Below are 15,043 nucleotides of genomic sequence, written 5' to 3'. Positions count from 1 at the left end.
TGGGAGACAGCTTGGGAATACCAGGTGCTGTAAGCTTTTTCTCTTCTCTCTACCACCTGCATGTCTTTTGTTGCAACGTCTGATCACCCTGTGACACGTGAAGAAGTTGGTCATCTTCAGCTGCTGCTGCTTTGTTGATAGACACGAGGTGATCTGAGAGTCTCAGTTTCAGCTGAAGAGAATAATCACATCAAGGAGAAAGATGAACCCACTACAAGTCAGCCTTTTTCGGCAATTATCTGGTTACACAGAGGAAGTGTATGATTCCAGTACCTATATAATGCACATTTGTCACCGATATTGTTGCTTACGGCCACACCACCCTGAATAAGCCCGACCTCGTCTGATCTCGGAAGCCAAGCAGGGTTGGGCCTGGTTAGTACTTGAATGGTAGACCGCTTGGGAATACCAGGTGCCTTAAGCTTTTTCTCTTCTCTCTACCACCTGCATGTCTTTTGTTGCAACGTCTGATCACCCTGTGACACATGAGGAAGTTGGTCATCTTCAGCTTCTGCTGCTTTGTTGGCAGACACGAAGTGATCTGAGAGTCTCAGTTTCAGCTCGAGAGAATAATCACGTCAGGGAAGAAGATGTGCCCACTACTTATCAGCTTTTCTCGGCAATTATCTGGTTACATAGAGGAACTGTATGATTCCAGTACCTTTATAATGCACATTTGTCACAGTTATGGTTAATTACGGCCACACCACCCTGAAAATGCCTGACCACGTCTGATCTCGGAAGCCAAGCAGGTTTTGGCCTGGTTAGTACTTGGATGGTAGACTCTCTGGGAATATCAGGTGCTGTAAGCTTTTTCTCTTCTCTCTACCACCTGCATGTCTTTTGTTGCAACGTCTGATCACCCTGATACACATGAGGAAGTTGGTCATCTTCAGCTACTGCTGCTTTGTTGGCAGACACGAAGTGATCTGAGAGTCTCAGTTTCAGCTGCAGAGAATAATCACGTCAGGGAAGAAGATGTGCCCACTACACATCAGCCTTTCTCGGAAATGATCTGGTTGCATAGAGGAACCGTATGATTCCAGTACCTATATAATGCACATTTGTCAGAGACATTGTTGCTTACGGCCACACCACCCTGAACATGCCCGACCTCGTCTGATCTCGGAAGCCAAGGAGGGTTGGGCGTGGTTAGTACTTGGATGGAAGACCTCTTGGGAATACCAGGTGCTCTAAGCTTTTTCTCTTCTCTCGACCACCTGCATGTCTTTTGTTGCAACGTCTGATCACCCTGTGACACATGAGAAAGGTGGTCATTTTCAGCTGCTGCTGCTTTGTTGGCAGACACGAAGTGATCTGAGAGTCTCAGTTTCAGCTGCAGAGAATGATCACATGAGGGAAGAAGATTTGCCCACTACAAGTGTGCCTTTCTCGGCAATTATCTGGTTGCATAGAGGAACCGTATGATTCCAGTGCCTATATAATGCACATTTGTCACAGACATTGTTGCTTACGGCCACACCACCCTGAACACGCCCGACCTCGTCTGATCTCGGTAGCCAAGGAGGGTTGGGCCTGGTTAGTACTTAAATGGGAGACCGCTTGGGAATACCAGGAGCTGTAAGCTTTTTCTCTTCTCTCTACCACCTGCATGTCTTTTGTTGCAATGTCTGATCACCCTGTGACACATGAGGAAGTTGGTCATCTTCAGCTTCTGCTGCTTTGTTGGCAGACACAAAGTGATCTGAGAGTCTCAGTTTCAGCTCGAGAGAATAATCACGTCAGGGAAGAAGATGTGCCCACTACTTATCAGCTTTTCACGGCAATTATCTGGTTACATAGAGGAACTGTATGATTCCAGTACCTATATAATGCACATTTGTCACAGTTATGGTTGCTTACGGCCACACCACCCTGAATATGCCCGACCTCGTCTGATCTCAGAAGCCAAGCAGGTTTGGGCCTGGTTAGTACTTGGATGGTAGACCTCTTGGGAATACCAGGTGCTTTAAGCTTTTTCTCTTCTCTCTACCACCTGCATGTCTTTTGTTGCAACGTCTGATCACCCTGTGACACATGAGGAAGTTGGTCATCTTCAGCAGCTGCTGCTGCTTTGTTGGCAGACACGAAGTGATCTGAGAGTCTCAGTTTCAGCTGCAGAGAATGATCACATCAGGGAAGAAGAAGTGCCCATAACAAGTGAGCCTTTCTCGGAAATTATCTGGTTACATAGAGGAAGTGTATGATTCCAGTACTTATATAATGCACATTTGTCACAGAAATTGTTCCTTACGGCCACACCACCCTGAATATGCCCGACCTCGTCTGATCTCGGAAGCCAAGGAGGGTTGGGCCTGGTTAGTACTTTAATGGGAGACTGCTTGGGAATACCAGGTGCTGTAAGCGTTTTCTCTTCTCTCTACAACCTGCATGTCTTTTGTTGCAACGTCTGATCACCCTGTGACACATGAGGAAGTTGGTCATCTTCAGCTGCTGCTGCTTTGTTGGAAGACACGAAGTGATCTGAGAGTCTCAGTTTCAGCTGAAGAGAATAATCACGTCAGGGAAGAAGATGTGCCCACTACACATCAGCCTTTCTCAGCAATTATCTGGTTACATAGAAGAACCGTATGATTCCTGTACTTATATAATGCACTTTTGTCAGACACATTGTTGCTTACGGCCACACCACCCTGAACATACCCGACCTCGTCTGATCTCGGAAGCCAAGCAGGGTTGAGCCTGCTTAGTACTTGGATGGGAGACTGCTTGGGAATACCAGGTGCTGTAAGCTTTTTCTCTTCTCTCTACAACCTGCATGTCTTTTGTTGCAACGTCTGATCACCCTGTGACACATGAGGAAGTTGGTCATCTTCAGCTGCTGCTGCTTTGTTGGCTTACACAAAGTGATCTGAGAGTCTCAGTTTCAGTTGCAGAGAATGATCACATCAGAGAAGATGATTTGCCCGCTACACATCAGCCTTTCTCGGCAATTATCTGGTTGCATAGAGGAACCGTATGATTCCAGTACCTATATAATGCACATTTGTCAGAGACATTGTTGCTTACGGCCACACCACCCTGAACATGCCCGACCTCGTCTGATCTCGGAAGCCAAGGAGGGTTGGGCGTGGTTAGTACTTGGATGGAAGACCTCTTGGGAATACCAGGTGCTCTAAGCTTTTTCTCTTCTCTCGACCACCTGCATGTCTTTTGTTGCAACGTCTGATCACCCTGTGACACATGAGAAAGGTGGTCATTTTCAGCTGCTGCTGCTTTGTTGGCAGACACGAAGTGATCTGAGAGTCTCAGTTTCAGCTGCAGAGAATGATCACATGAGGGAAGAAGATTTGCCCACTACAAGTGTGCCTTTCTCGGCAATTATCTGGTTGCATAGAGGAACCGTATGATTCCAGTGCCTATATAATGCACATTTGTCACAGACATTGTTGCTTACGGCCACACCACCCTGAACACGCCCGACCTCGTCTGATCTCGGTAGCCAAGGAGGGTTGGGCCTGGTTAGTACTTAAATGGGAGACCGCTTGGGAATACCAGGAGCTGTAAGCTTTTTCTCTTCTCTCTACCACCTGCATGTCTTTTGTTGCAATGTCTGATCACCCTGTGACACATGAGGAAGTTGGTCATCTTCAGCTTCTGCTGCTTTGTTGGCAGACACAAAGTGATCTGAGAGTCTCAGTTTCAGCTCGAGAGAATAATCACGTCAGGGAAGAAGATGTGCCCACTACTTATCAGCTTTTCACGGCAATTATCTGGTTACATAGAGGAACTGTATGATTCCAGTACCTATATAATGCACATTTGTCACAGTTATGGTTGCTTACGGCCACACCACCCTGAATATGCCCGACCTCGTCTGATCTCAGAAGCCAAGCAGGTTTGGGCCTGGTTAGTACTTGGATGGTAGACTGTCTGGGAATACCAGGTGCTGTAAGCTTTTTCTCTTCTCTCTACCACCTGCATGTCTTTTGTTGCAACGTCTGATCACCCTGTGACACATGAGGAAGTTGGTCATCTTCAGCTGCTGCTGCTTTGTTGGCAGACACAAAGTGATCTGAGAGTCTCAGTTTCAGCTGCAGAGAATAATCACGTCAGGGAAGAAGATGTGCCCAGTACACATCAGCCTTTCTCGGAAATTAACTGGTTGCATAGAGGAACCGTATGATTCCTGTACTTATATAATGCACATTTGTCACAGACATTGTTGCTTACGGCCACACCACCCTCAATATGCCTGACCTCGTCTGATCTCGGAAGCCAAGCAGGGTTGGGCCTGGTTAGTACTTGGGTGGGAGACCGCTTGAAAATACCATTTGCTGTAAGCTTTTTCTCTTCTCTCTACAACCTGCATGTCTTTTGTTGCAACGTCTGATCACCCTGTGACACATGAGGAAGTTGGTCATCTTCAGCTGCTGCTGCTTTGTTGGCAGACACAAAGTGATCTGAGAGTCTCAGTTTCAGCTGCAGAGAATAATCACATCAGGGAAGAATATGTGCCCACTACACATCAGCCTTTCTTGGCAATTATCTGGTTACATAGAGGAACCGTATGATTCCAGTACCTATATAATGCACATTTGTCACAGAGATTATTACTTACGGCCACACCACCCTGAACATGCCCGACCTCGTCTGATCTCGGAAGCCAAGCACGGTTGGCCTGGTTAGTACTTGGGTGGGAGACTGCTTGGGAATACCAGGTGCTGTAAGCTTTATCTCTTCTCTGGACCACCTGAATGTCTTTTGTTGCAACGTCTGATCACCCTGTGACACATGAGGAAGTTGGTCATCTTCAGCTTCTGGTGCTTTGTTGGGAGACACGAAGTGATCTGAGAGTCTCAGTTTCAGCTGCAGAGAATAATCACGTCAGGGAAGAAGATGTGCCCACTACACATAAGCCTTTCTCTGCAATTATCTGGTTACATAGAGGAACCGTATGATTCCAGTACCTATATAATGCACATTTGTCACAGAGATTGTCGCTTACGGCCACACCACCCTGAATATAATATGCCCGACCTCGTCTGATCTCGGAAGCCAAGCAGGATTGTGCCTGGTTAGTACTTGGGTGGGAGACTGTCTGGGAATACCAGGTGCTGTAAGCTTTTTCTCTTCTCTCTACCACCTGCATGTCTTTTGTTGCAACGTCTGATCACCCTGTGACACATGAGGAAGTTGGTCATCTTCAGCTGCTGCTGCTTTGTTGGCAGACACAAAGTGATCTGAGAGTCTCAGTTTCAGCTGCAGAGAATAATCACGTCAGGGAAGAAGATGTGCCCAGTACACATCAGCCTTTCTCGGAAATTAACTGGTTGCATAGAGGAACCGTATGATTCCTGTACTTATATAATGCACATTTGTCACAGACATTGTTGCTTACGGCCACACCACCCTCAATATGCCTGACCTCGTCTGATCTCGGAAGCCAAGCAGGGTTGGGCCTGGTTAGTACTTGGGTGGGAGACCGCTTGAAAATACCATTTGCTGTAAGCTTTTTCTCTTCTCTCTACAACCTGCATGTCTTTTGTTGCAACGTCTGATCACCCTGTGACACATGAGGAAGTTGGTCATCTTCAGCTGCTGCTGCTTTGTTGGCAGACACAAAGTGATCTGAGAGTCTCAGTTTCAGCTGCAGAGAATAATCACATCAGGGAAGAATATGTGCCCACTACACATCAGCCTTTCTTGGCAATTATCTGGTTACATAGAGGAACCGTATGATTCCAGTACCTATATAATGCACATTTGTCACAGAGATTATTACTTACGGCCACACCACCCTGAACATGCCCGACCTCGTCTGATCTCGGAAGCCAAGCACGGTTGGCCTGGTTAGTACTTGGGTGGGAGACTGCTTGGGAATACCAGGTGCTGTAAGCTTTATCTCTTCTCTGGACCACCTGAATGTCTTTTGTTGCAACGTCTGATCACCCTGTGACACATGAGGAAGTTGGTCATCTTCAGCTGCTGCTGCTTTGTTGGCAGACACAAAGTGATCTGAGAGTCTCAGTTTCAGCTGCAGAGAATAATCACATCAGGGAAGAATATGTGCCCACTACACATCAGCCTTTCTTGGCAATTATCTGGTTACATAGAGGAACCGTATGATTCTAGTACCTATATAATGCACATTTGTCACAGAGATTATTACTTACGGCCACACCACCCTGAACATGCCCGACCTCGTCTGATCTCGGAAGCCAAGCACGGTTGGCCTGGTTAGTACTTGGGTGGGAGACTGCTTGGGAATACCAGGTGCTGTAAGCTTTATCTCTTCTCTGGACCACCTGAATGTCTTTTGTTGCAACGTCTGATCACCCTGTGACACATGAGGAAGTTGGTCATCTTCAGCTTCTGCTGCTTTGTTGGGAGACACGAAGTGATCTGAGAGTCTCAGTTTCAGCTGCAGAGAATAATCACGTCAGGGAAGAAGATGTGCCCACTACACATAAGCCTTTCTCTGCAATTATCTGGTTACATAGAGGAACCGTATGATTCCAGTACCTATATAATGCACATTTGTCACAGAGATTGTCGCTTACGGCCACACCACCCTGAATATAATATGCCCGACCTCGTCTGATCTCGGAAGCCAAGCAGGATTGTGCCTGGTTAGTACTTGGGTGGGAGACTGCTTGGGAATACCAGGTGCTGTAAGCTTTTTCTCTTCTCTCTACCACCTGCATGTCTTTTGTTGCAACGTCTGATCACCCTGTGACACATGAGGAAGTTGGTCATCTTCAGCTGCTGCTGCTTTGTTGGCAGACACAAAGTGATCTGAGAGTCTCAGTTTCAGCTGCAGAGAATAATCACATCAGGGAAGAATATGTGCCCACTACACATCAGCCTTTCTTGGCAATTATCTGGTTACATAGAGGAACCGTATGATTCCAGTACCTATATAATGCACATTTGTCACAGAGATTATTACTTACGGCCACACCACCCTGAACATGCCCGACCTCGTCTGATCTCGGAAGCCAAGCACGGTTGGCCTGGTTAGTACTTGGGTGGGAGACTGCTTGGGAATACCAGGTGCTGTAAGCTTTATCTCTTCTCTGGACCACCTGAATGTCTTTTGTTGCAACGTCTGATCACCCTGTGACACATGAGGAAGTTGGTCATCTTCAGCTGCTGCTGCTTTGTTGGCAGACACAAAGTGATCTGAGAGTCTCAGTTTCAGCTGCAGAGAATAATCACATCAGGGAAGAATATGTGCCCACTACACATCAGCCTTTCTTGGCAATTATCTGGTTACATAGAGGAACCGTATGATTCTAGTACCTATATAATGCACATTTGTCACAGAGATTATTACTTACGGCCACACCACCCTGAACATGCCCGACCTCGTCTGATCTCGGAAGCCAAGCACGGTTGGCCTGGTTAGTACTTGGGTGGGAGACTGCTTGGGAATACCAGGTGCTGTAAGCTTTATCTCTTCTCTGGACCACCTGAATGTCTTTTGTTGCAACGTCTGATCACCCTGTGACACATGAGGAAGTTGGTCATCTTCAGCTTCTGCTGCTTTGTTGGGAGACACGAAGTGATCTGAGAGTCTCAGTTTCAGCTGCAGAGAATAATCACGTCAGGGAAGAAGATGTGCCCACTACACATAAGCCTTTCTCTGCAATTATCTGGTTACATAGAGGAACCGTATGATTCCAGTACCTATATAATGCACATTTGTCACAGAGATTGTCGCTTACGGCCACACCACCCTGAATATAATATGCCCGACCTCGCCTGATCTCGGAAGCCAAGCAGGATTGTGCCTGGTTAGTACTTGGGTGGGAGACTGCTTGGGAATACCAGGTGCTGTAAGCTTTTTCTCTTCTCTCTACCACCTGCATGTCTTTTGTTGCAACATCTGATCACCCTGTGACACATGAGGAAGTTGGTCATCTTCAGCTGCTGCTGCTTTGTTGGCAGACACGAAGTGATCTGAGAGTCTCAGTTTCAGCTGCAGAGAATGATCACATCAGAGAAGATGATATGCCAGCTACACATCAGCCTTTCTCTGCAATTATCTAGTTGCATAGAGGAACCGTATGATTCCAGTACCTATATGATGCACATTTGTCAGTGACATTGTTGCTTACGGCCACACCACGTTGAACATGCCCGACCTCGTCTGATCTCGGAAGCCAAGCACGGTTGGGCCTGGTTAGTACTTGGATGGAAGACCTCTTGGGAATACCAGGTGCTTTAAGCTTTTTCTCTTCTTTCGACCACCTGCATGTCTTTTGTTGCAACGTCTGATCACCCTGTGACACATGAGGAAGTTGGTCATCTTCAGCAGCTGCTGCTGCTTTGTTGGCAGACACGAAGTGATCTGAGAGTCTCAGTTTCAGCTGCAGAGAATGATCACATGAGGGAAGAAGATTTGCCCACTACAAGTCAGCCTTTCTCGGCAATTATCTGGTTACATAGAGGAACCGTATGATTCCATTACCTATATAATGCACATTTGTCAAAGACATTGTCGCTTACGGCCACACCACCCTGAACATGCCCGAGCTCGTCTGATCTTGGAAGCCAAGCAGGGTTGGGCCTTGTTAGTACTTGAATTGGAGACAACTTGGGAATACCAGGTGCTGTAAGCTTTTTCTCTTCTCTCAACCACCTGCATGTCTTTTGTTGCAACGTCTGACCACCCTGTGACACATGAGGAAGTTGGTCATCTTCAGCTGCTGCTGCTTTGTTGGCAGACATGAAGTGATCTGAGAGTCTCAGTTTCAGTTGCAGAGAATGATCACATCAGAGAAGATGATTTACCCGCTACACATCAGCCTTTCTCGGCAATTATCTGGTTGCATAGAGGAACCGTATGATTCCAGTACCTATATAATGCACATTTGTCAGAGACATTGCTGCTTACGGCCACACCACCCGGAACATGCCTGACCTCGTCTGATCTTGGAAGCCAAGCAGGGTTGGGCCTGGTTAGTACTTGCATGGGAGACCACTTGGGAATACCAGGTGCTGTAAGCTTCTTCTCTACTCTCTACCACCTTCATGTCTTTTGTGGCAACGTCTGATCCTCCTGTGACACATGAGGAAGTTGGTCATCTTCAGCTGCTGCTGCGTCTTTGTTGGCAGACACGAAGTGATCTGAGAGTGTCAATTTCAGCTGCAGAGAATAATCACATCAGGGAAGAAGATGTGCCCACTACAAGTCAGCCTTTCTCGGCAATTATCTGGTTACATAGAGGAAGTGTATGATTCCAGTACCTATATAATGCACATTTGTCACAGATATTGTTGCTTACGGCCACACCACCCTGAATAAGCCCGACCTTGTCTGATCTTGGAAGTCAAGCAGGTTTGGGCCTCGTTAGTACTTGGATGGGAGACTGCTTGGGAATACCAGGTGCTGTAAGCTTTTTCTCTTCTCTCTACCACCTGCATGTCTTTTGTTGCAACGTCTGATCACCCTGTGACACATGAGGAAGTTGGTCATCTTCAGCTGCTGCTGCTTTGTTGGCAGACACAAAGTGATCTGAGAGTCTCATTTTCAGCTGGAGAGAATTATCACGTCAGGGAAGAAGATGTGCCCACTACATATCAGCCTTTCTCGGCAATTATCTGGTTACATAGAGGAAGTGTATGATTCCATTGCCTATATAGTGCACATTTGTCACAGAGATTGTTACTTACGGACAAACCACCCTGAATATGTCTGACCTTGTCTGATCTCGGAAGCCAAGGAGGGCTGGTTCTGGTTAGTACTTTGATGGGACACCGCTTGGGAATACCAGGTGCTGTAAGCTTTTTCTCTTCTCTCTACCACCTACATGTCTTTTGTTGCAATGTCTGATCGCCCTGTGACACATGAGGAAGTTGGTCATCTTCAGCTGCTGCTGCTTTGTTAGCAGACACGAAGTGATCTGAGAGTCTCAGTTTCAGCTGCAGAGAATAATCACATCAAGGAAGAAGATGTGCCCACAACAAGTTAGCCTTTCTCTGCAATTATCTGGTTACATAGAGGAACTGTATTATTCCAGTACCTATATAATGCACATTTTTCACAGACATTGTTACTTACGGCCACACCACCCTGAATATGCCCGACCTCGACTGATCTCGGAACCCAAGCAGGGTTGGGCCTGGTTAGTACTTGAATGGGAGACCCCTTGGGAATGCCAGGTGCTGTAAGCTTTTTCTCTTCTCTCTACCACCTGCATGTATTTTGTTGCAAGGTCTGATCGCCCTCTGACACATGAGGAAGTTGGTCATCTTCAGCTGCTGCTGCTTTGTTGGCAGACACGAAGTGACCTGAGATTCTCATTTTCAGCTGGAGAGAATAATCACGTCAGGGAAGAAGATGTGTCCACTATTTATCAGCCTTTCTCTGCAATTATCTGGTTATATAGAGGAAACGTATGATTCCAGTACCTATATAATACACATTTGTACCAGATATTGTTGCTTACCGCCACACCACCCTGAATATGCCCGACCTCGTCTGATCTCGAAAGCCAAGCAGGGTTGTGCCTGGTTAGTACTTGGATGGGAGACCGCTTGGGATTATCAGGTGCTGTAAGCTTTTTCTCTTCTCTCAACCACCTGCATGTCTTTTGTTGCAACGTCTGATCACCCTGTGACACATGAGGAAGTTGGTCATCTTCATTTTCTGCTGCTTTGTTGGCAGACACGAAGTGATCTTAAAGTCTCATTTTCAGCTGGAGAAAATTATCACGTCAGGGAACAAGATGTGCCCACTACATATCAGCCTTTCTTGGCAATTATATGGTTGCATAGAGGAACCGTATGATTCCAGTACCTATATAATGCACATTTGTCACAAACATTGTTACTTACGGCCACACCACCCGGAATATGCCCAACCTCGTCTGATCTTGGAAGCCAAGCAGGGTTGGGCCTGGTTAGTACTTGGATGGGAGACCGCTTGGGAATACCAGGTGCTGTAAGCTTTTTCTCTTCTCTCAACCACCTGCATGTCTTTTGTTGCAACGTCTGATCACCCTGTGACACATGAGGAAGTTGGTCATCTTCAGCTGCTGCTGCTTTGTTGGCAGACATGAAGTGATCTGAGAGTCTCAGTTTCAGTTGCAGAGAATGATCACATCAGAGAAGATGATTTACCCGCTACACATCAGCCTTTCTCGGCAATTATCTGGTTGCATAGAGGAACCATATGATTCCATTGCCTATATAATGCACATTTGTCACAGAGATTGTTGCTTACGGCCAAACCACCCTGAATATGTCTGACCTCGTTTGATCTCAGAAGCCAAGGAGGGTTGGGCCTGGTTAGTACTTTGATGAGAGACCGCTTGGGAATACCAGGTGCTGTAAGCTTTTTCTCTTCTCTCTACCACCTGCATGTCTTTTGTTGCAACGTCTGATCGCCCTGTGACACATGAGGAAGTTGGTCATCTTCAGCTGCTGCTGCCTTGTTGGCAGACACAAAGTGATCTGAGAGTCTCAGTTTCAGTTGCAGAGAATGATCACATCAGAGAAGATGATTTACCCGCTACACATCAGCTTTTCTCGGCAATTATCTGGTTGCATAGAGGAACCGTATGATTCCAGTACCTATATAATGCACATTTGTCAGAGACATTGCTGCTTACGGCCACACCACCCGGAACATGCCTGACCTCGTCTGATCTCGGAAGCCAAGCAGGGTTGGGCCTGGTTAGTACTTGGATGGGAGACCGCTTGGGATTATCAGGTGATGTAAGCTTTTTCTCTTCTCTCAACCACCTGCATGTCTTTTGTTGCAACGTCTGATCACCCTGTGACACATGAGGAAGTTGGTCATCTTCATTTTCTGCTGCTTTGTTGGCAGACACGAAGTGATCTTAGAGTCTCATTTTCAGCTGGAGAAAATGATCACGTCAGGGAACAAGATGTGCCCACTACATATCAGCCTTTCTTGGCAATTATATGGTTGCATAGAGGAACCGTATGATTCCAGTACCTATATAATGCACATTTGTCACAGACATTGTTACTTACGGCCACACCACCCTGAATATGCCCAACCTCGTCTGATCTTGGAAGCCAAGCACGGTTGGGCCTGGTTAGTACTTGGATGGGAGACCGCTTGGGAATACCAGGTGCTGTAAGCTTTTTCTCTTCTCTCAACCACCTGCATGTCTTTTGTTGCAACGTCTGATCACCCTGTGACACATGAGGAAGTTGGTCATCTTCAGCTGCTGCTGCTTTGTTGGCAGACACGAAGTGATCTTAGAGTCTCATTTTCAGCTGGAGAAAATTATCACGTCAGGGAACAAGATGTGCCCACTATATATCAGCCTTTTTTTGGCAATTATCTTGTTACATAGAGGAACCATATGATTCCATTGCCTATATAATGCACATTTGTCACAGAGATTGTTGCTTACGGCCAAACCACCCTGAATATGTCTGACCTCGTCTGATCTCAGAAGCCAAGGAGGGTTGGGCCTGGTTAGTACTTGGATGGGAGACTGCTTGGGAATACCAGGTGCTGTAAGCGTTTTCTCTTCTCTCTACAACCTGCATGTCTTTTGTTGCAAGGTCTGATCGCCCTCTGACACATGAGGAAGTTGGTCATCTTCAGCTGCTGCTGCTTTGTTGGAAGACACGAAGTGATCTGAGAGTCTCAGTTTCAGCTGAAGAGAATAATCACGTCAGGGAAGAAGATGTGCCCACTACACATCAGCCTTTCTCAGCAATTATCTGGTTACATAGAGGAACCGTATGATTCCTGTACTAATATAATGCACTTTTGTCAGACACATTGTTGCTTACGGCCACACCACCCTGAACATACCCGCCCTCGTCTGATCTCGGAAGCCAAGCAGCGTTGAGCCTGCTTAGTACTTGGATGGGAGACTGCTTGGGAATACCAGGTGCTGTAAGTGTTTTCTCTTCTCTCTACAACCTGCATGTCTTTTGTTGCAACATCTGATCACCCTGTGACACATGAGGAAGTTGGTCATCTTCAGCTGCTCCTGCTTTGTTGGCTGACACAAAGTGATCTGAGAGTCTCAGTTTCAGTTGCAGAGAATGATCACATCAGAGAAGATGATTTGCCCGCTACACATCAGCCTTTCTCGGCAATTATCTGGTTGCATAGAGGAACCGTATGATTCCAGTACCTATATAATGCACATTTGTCAGAGACATTGTTGCTTACGGCCACACCACCCTGAATAAGCCAGACCTCGTCTGATCTCGGACACCAAGAAGGTTGTACCTGGTTAGTACTTGGATGGGAGACAGCTTGGGAATACCAGGTGCTGTAAGCTTCTTCTCTACTCTCTACCACCTTCATGTCTTTTGTGGCAACGTCTGATCCTCCTGTGACACATGAGGAAGTTGGTCATCTTCAGCTGCTTTTGCGTCTTTGTTGGCAGACACGAAGTGATCTGAGAGTGTCAATTTCAGCTGCAGAGAATAATCACATCAGGGAAGAAGATGTGCCCACTACAAGTCAGCCTTTCTGGGCAATTATCTGGTTACATAGAGGAAGTGTATGATTCCAGTACCTATATAATGCACATTTGTCACAGATATTGTTGCTTACGGCCACACCACCCTGAATAAGCCCGACCTTGTCTGATCTTGGAAGTCAAGCAGGTTTGGGCCTGGTTAGTACTTGGATGGAAGACTGCTTGGGAATACCAGGTGCTGTAAGCTTTTTCTCTTCTCTCTACCACCTGCATGTCTTTTGTTGCAACGTCTGATCACCCTGTGACACATGAGGAAGTTGGTCATCTTCAGCTGCTGCTGCTTTGTTGGCAGACACAAAGTGATCTGAGAGTCTCATTTTCAGCTGGAGAGAATTATCACGTCAGGGAAGAAGATGTGCCCACTACATATCAGCCTTTCTCGGCAATTATCTGGTTACATAGAGGAAGTGTATGATTCCATTGCCTATATAATGCACATTTGTCACAGAGATTGTTACTTACGGACAAACCACCCTGAATATGTCTGACCTTGTCTGATCTCGGAAGCCAAGGAGGGCTGGTTCTGGTTAGTACTTTGATGGGACACCGCTTGGGAATACCAGGTGATGTAATCTTTTTCTCTTCTCTCTACCACCTGCATGTATTTTGTTGCAACGTCTGATCGCCCTGTGACACATGAGGAAGTTGGTCATCTTCAGCTGCTGCTGCTTTGTTGGCAGACACGAAGTGATCTGAGAGTCTCATTTTCAGCTGGAGAGAATAATCACGTCAGGGAAGAAGATGTGTCCACTATTTATCAGCCTTTCTCTGCAATTATCTGGTTATATAGAGGAAACGTATGATTCCAGTACCTATACAATTTACATTTGTCAGAGACATTGTTGCTTACGGCCACACCACCCTGAATATGCCCGACCTCGTCTGATCTCGAAAGCCAAGCAGGGTTGTGCCTGGTTAGTACTTGGATGGGAGACCGCTTGGGATTATCAGGTGCTGTAAGCTTTTTCTCTTCTCTCAACCACCTGCATGTCTTTTGTTGCAACGTCTGATCACCCTGTGACACATGAGGAAGTTGGTCATCTTCATTTTCTGCTGCTTTGTTGGCAGACACGAAGTGATCTTAAAGTCTCATTTTCAGCTGGAGAAAATTATCACGTCAGGGAACAAGATGTGCCCACTACATATCAGCCTTTCTTGGCAATTATATGGTTGCATAGAGGAACCGTATGATTCCAGTACCTATATAATGCACATTTGTCACAAACATTGTTACTTACGGCCACACCACCCGGAATATGCCCAACCTCGTCTGATCTTGGAAGCCAAGCAGGGTTGGGCCTGGTTAGTACTTGGATGGGAGACCGCTTGGGAATACCAGGTGCTGTAAGCTTTTTCTCTTCTCTCAACCACCTGCATGTCTTTTGTTGCAACGTCTGATCACCCTGTGACACATGAGGAAGTTGGTCATCTTCAGCTGCTGCTGCTTTGTTGGCAGACACGAAGTGATCTTAGAGTCTCATTTTCAGCTGGAGAAAATTATCACGTCAGGGAACAAGATGTGCCCACTATATATCAGCCTTTTTCGGCAATTATCTTGTTACATAGAGGAACCATATGATTCCATTGCCTAT

The 15,043-nt window shown here is 46.5% G+C and overlaps 3 non-coding genes and 32 pseudogenes across 3 annotated transcripts; all 35 read left to right on the top strand.

The window, feature by feature from the left end:
- Positions 1–305: 305 nt before the first annotated feature.
- On the top strand, positions 306–424 carry LOC140300981 (5S ribosomal RNA; annotated as a pseudogene).
- A 269-nt stretch (positions 425–693) lies between these two features.
- Positions 694–812, top strand: LOC140296139 (5S ribosomal RNA; annotated as a pseudogene).
- A 269-nt stretch (positions 813–1,081) lies between these two features.
- LOC140289405 (5S ribosomal RNA) lies at positions 1,082–1,200 on the top strand (annotated as a pseudogene).
- Positions 1,201–1,469: 269 nt separating this feature from the next.
- LOC140300270 (5S ribosomal RNA) lies at positions 1,470–1,588 on the top strand (annotated as a pseudogene).
- A 269-nt stretch (positions 1,589–1,857) lies between these two features.
- LOC140281371 (5S ribosomal RNA) lies at positions 1,858–1,976 on the top strand (annotated as a pseudogene).
- A 272-nt stretch (positions 1,977–2,248) lies between these two features.
- Positions 2,249–2,367, top strand: LOC140275531 (5S ribosomal RNA; annotated as a pseudogene).
- Positions 2,368–2,636: 269 nt separating this feature from the next.
- On the top strand, positions 2,637–2,755 carry LOC140299838 (5S ribosomal RNA; annotated as a pseudogene).
- Positions 2,756–3,024: 269 nt separating this feature from the next.
- Positions 3,025–3,143, top strand: LOC140289404 (5S ribosomal RNA; annotated as a pseudogene).
- A 269-nt stretch (positions 3,144–3,412) lies between these two features.
- On the top strand, positions 3,413–3,531 carry LOC140300269 (5S ribosomal RNA; annotated as a pseudogene).
- Positions 3,532–3,800: 269 nt separating this feature from the next.
- On the top strand, positions 3,801–3,919 carry LOC140270278 (5S ribosomal RNA; annotated as a pseudogene).
- Positions 3,920–4,188: 269 nt separating this feature from the next.
- Positions 4,189–4,307, top strand: LOC140293302 (5S ribosomal RNA; annotated as a pseudogene).
- A 269-nt stretch (positions 4,308–4,576) lies between these two features.
- LOC140290159 (5S ribosomal RNA) lies at positions 4,577–4,694 on the top strand (annotated as a pseudogene).
- Positions 4,695–4,963: 269 nt separating this feature from the next.
- LOC140290638 (5S ribosomal RNA) lies at positions 4,964–5,087 on the top strand (annotated as a pseudogene).
- Positions 5,088–5,356: 269 nt separating this feature from the next.
- Positions 5,357–5,475, top strand: LOC140293299 (5S ribosomal RNA; annotated as a pseudogene).
- Positions 5,476–5,744: 269 nt separating this feature from the next.
- LOC140290158 (5S ribosomal RNA) lies at positions 5,745–5,862 on the top strand (annotated as a pseudogene).
- Positions 5,863–6,131: 269 nt separating this feature from the next.
- LOC140290157 (5S ribosomal RNA) lies at positions 6,132–6,249 on the top strand (annotated as a pseudogene).
- A 269-nt stretch (positions 6,250–6,518) lies between these two features.
- LOC140289813 (5S ribosomal RNA) lies at positions 6,519–6,642 on the top strand (annotated as a pseudogene).
- Positions 6,643–6,911: 269 nt separating this feature from the next.
- On the top strand, positions 6,912–7,029 carry LOC140290156 (5S ribosomal RNA; annotated as a pseudogene).
- A 269-nt stretch (positions 7,030–7,298) lies between these two features.
- Positions 7,299–7,416, top strand: LOC140290154 (5S ribosomal RNA; annotated as a pseudogene).
- Positions 7,417–7,685: 269 nt separating this feature from the next.
- On the top strand, positions 7,686–7,809 carry LOC140293693 (5S ribosomal RNA; annotated as a pseudogene).
- Positions 7,810–8,078: 269 nt separating this feature from the next.
- On the top strand, positions 8,079–8,197 carry LOC140269713 (5S ribosomal RNA; annotated as a pseudogene).
- Positions 8,198–8,469: 272 nt separating this feature from the next.
- Positions 8,470–8,588, top strand: LOC140313913 (5S ribosomal RNA; annotated as a pseudogene).
- A 269-nt stretch (positions 8,589–8,857) lies between these two features.
- LOC140303488 (5S ribosomal RNA) lies at positions 8,858–8,976 on the top strand (annotated as a pseudogene).
- A 272-nt stretch (positions 8,977–9,248) lies between these two features.
- LOC140293175 (5S ribosomal RNA) lies at positions 9,249–9,367 on the top strand (annotated as a pseudogene).
- Positions 9,368–10,024: 657 nt separating this feature from the next.
- Positions 10,025–10,143, top strand: LOC140307607 (5S ribosomal RNA; annotated as a pseudogene).
- A 269-nt stretch (positions 10,144–10,412) lies between these two features.
- Positions 10,413–10,531, top strand: LOC140291456 (5S ribosomal RNA; annotated as a pseudogene).
- A 269-nt stretch (positions 10,532–10,800) lies between these two features.
- On the top strand, positions 10,801–10,919 carry LOC140298984 (5S ribosomal RNA). Its single transcript, XR_011914576.1, has one exon. It is a non-coding gene; the product is annotated as a 5S ribosomal RNA (ribosomal RNA).
- A 269-nt stretch (positions 10,920–11,188) lies between these two features.
- LOC140273816 (5S ribosomal RNA) lies at positions 11,189–11,307 on the top strand (annotated as a pseudogene).
- Positions 11,308–11,576: 269 nt separating this feature from the next.
- Positions 11,577–11,695, top strand: LOC140288770 (5S ribosomal RNA; annotated as a pseudogene).
- A 269-nt stretch (positions 11,696–11,964) lies between these two features.
- LOC140298851 (5S ribosomal RNA) lies at positions 11,965–12,083 on the top strand. Its single transcript, XR_011914453.1, has one exon. It is a non-coding gene; the product is annotated as a 5S ribosomal RNA (ribosomal RNA).
- Positions 12,084–12,353: 270 nt separating this feature from the next.
- On the top strand, positions 12,354–12,472 carry LOC140310902 (5S ribosomal RNA; annotated as a pseudogene).
- A 269-nt stretch (positions 12,473–12,741) lies between these two features.
- On the top strand, positions 12,742–12,860 carry LOC140294590 (5S ribosomal RNA; annotated as a pseudogene).
- Positions 12,861–13,519: 659 nt separating this feature from the next.
- On the top strand, positions 13,520–13,638 carry LOC140289290 (5S ribosomal RNA; annotated as a pseudogene).
- Positions 13,639–14,295: 657 nt separating this feature from the next.
- LOC140272111 (5S ribosomal RNA) lies at positions 14,296–14,414 on the top strand (annotated as a pseudogene).
- Positions 14,415–14,683: 269 nt separating this feature from the next.
- Positions 14,684–14,802, top strand: LOC140298983 (5S ribosomal RNA). The gene has a single exon (XR_011914575.1). It is a non-coding gene; the product is annotated as a 5S ribosomal RNA (ribosomal RNA).
- Positions 14,803–15,043: the final 241 nt, after the last annotated feature.

This window comes from Leuresthes tenuis, unplaced genomic scaffold (assembly GCF_036924035.1).
Source record: "Leuresthes tenuis unplaced genomic scaffold, fLeuTen1.0.hap1 SCAF_1, whole genome shotgun sequence".
In the NCBI taxonomy this organism is placed as follows: domain Eukaryota; kingdom Metazoa; phylum Chordata; class Actinopteri; order Atheriniformes; family Atherinopsidae; genus Leuresthes; species Leuresthes tenuis.
Note: the sequence above shows the minus strand (reverse complement) of the source record. Positions and strands in the feature narration are given on the sequence as shown.